Below are 2,400 nucleotides of genomic sequence, written 5' to 3'. Positions count from 1 at the left end.
AGTGAACATCAATGTAACTTGTATATACTTAGTTAACATCAATGTAACTTGTATATACTTAGTTAAACATCAATGTAACTTGTATATACTTAGTTAACATCAATGTAACTTGTATATACTTAGTTAACATCAATGTAACTTGTATATACTTAGTTAACATCAATGTAACTTGTATATACTTAGTTACATCAATGTAACTTGTATATACTTAGTTAACATCAATGTAACTTGTATATACTTAGTTAACATCAATGTAACTTGTATATACTTAGTTAACATCAATGTAACTTGTATATACTTAGTGAACATCAATGTAACTTGTATATACTTAGTTACATCAATGTAACTTGTATATACTTAGTTAACATCAATGTAACTTGTATATACTTAGTTAACATCAATGTAACTTGTATATACTTAGTTACATCAATGTAACTTGTATATACTTAGTGAACATCAATGTAACTTGTATATACTTAGTTAGTAACATCAATGTAACTTGTATATACTTAGTTAACATCAATGTAACTTGTATATACTTAGTTAACATCAATGTAACTTGTATATACTTAGTTAACATCAATGTAACTTGTATATACTTAGTTAACATCAATGTAACTTGTATATACTTAGTTAACATCAATGTAACTTGTATATACTTAGTTAACATCAATGTAACTTGTATATACTTAGTTAACATCAATGTAACTTGTATATACTTAGTTAACATCAATGTAACTTGTATATACTTAGTTAACATCAATGTAACTTGTATATACTTAGTGAACATCAATGTAACTTGTATATACTTAGTTAACATCAATGTAACTTGTATATACTTAGTTAACATCAATGTAACTTGTATATACTTAGTTAACATCAATGTAACTTGTATATACTTAGTTAACATCAATGTAACTTGTATATACTTAGTTAACATCAATGTAACTTGTATATACTTAGTTAACATCAATGTAACTTGTATATACTTAGTTAACATCAATGTAACTTGTATATACTTAGTTAACATCAATGTAACTTGTATATACTTAGTTAACATCAATGTAACTTGTATATACTTAGTTAACATCAATGTAACTTGTATATACTTAGTTACATCAATGTAACTTGTATATACTTAGTTAACATCAATGTAACTTGTATATACTTAGTTAACATCAATGTAACTTGTATATACTTAGTTAACATCAATGTAACTTGTATATACTTATTAACATCAATGTAACTTGTATATACTTAGTTAACATCAATGTAACTTGTATATACTTAGTTAACATCAATGTAACTTGTATATACTTAGTTAACATCAATGTAACTTGTATATACTATATGTAACATCATTAGTTAAGTTACATCAATGTAACTTGATATACTTAGTTAACATCAATGTAACGTGTTATATTTAATTAACATCAATGTAACTTGTATATACTTAAGTAACATCGATGTAACTTGTATATACTTAGTTAACATCAATGTAACTTGTATATACTTAGTTAACATCAATGTAACTTGTATATACTTAGTTAACATCAATGTAACTTGTATATACTTAGTTAACATCAATGTAACTTGTATATACTTAGTTAACATCAATGTAACGTGTTATATTTAATTAACATCAATGTAACTTGTATATACTTAAGTAACATCGATGTAACTTGTATATACTTAGTTAACATCAATGTAACTTGTATATACTTATTAACATCAATGTAACTTGTATATACTTAGTTAACATCAATGTAACTTGTATATACTTAGTTAACATCAATGTAACTTGTATATACTTAGTTAACATCAATGTAACTTGTATATACTTAGTTAACATCAATGTAACTTGTATATACTTAGTTAACATCAATGTAACTTGTATATACTTAGTTAACATCAATGTAACTTGTATATACTTAGTTAACATCAATGTAACTTGTATATACTTAGTTAACATCAATGTAACTTGTATATACTTAGTTAACATCAATGTAACTTGTATATACTTAGTTAACATCAATGTAACTTGTATATACTTAGTTAACATCAATGTAACTTGTATATACTTAGTTAACATCAATGTAACTTGTATATACTTAGTTAACATCAATGTAACTTGTATATACTTAGTTAACATCAATGTAACTTGTATATACTTAGTTAACATCAATGTAACTTGTATATACTTAGTTAACATCAATGTAACTTGTATATACTTAGTTAACATCAATGTAACTTGTATATACTTAGTTAACATCAATGTAACTTGTATATACTTAGTTAACATCAATGTAACTTGTATATACTTAGTTAACATCAATGTAACTTGTATATACTTAGTTAACATCAATGTAACTTGTATATACTTAGTTAACATCAATGTAA

This window comes from Argopecten irradians, unplaced genomic scaffold, assembly GCF_041381155.1.
Source record: "Argopecten irradians isolate NY unplaced genomic scaffold, Ai_NY scaffold_0047, whole genome shotgun sequence".
Taxonomy (NCBI): domain Eukaryota; kingdom Metazoa; phylum Mollusca; class Bivalvia; order Pectinida; family Pectinidae; genus Argopecten; species Argopecten irradians.
The sequence above is the reverse complement of the archived record's forward strand: the minus strand, read 5'-3'. Positions refer to the sequence as shown.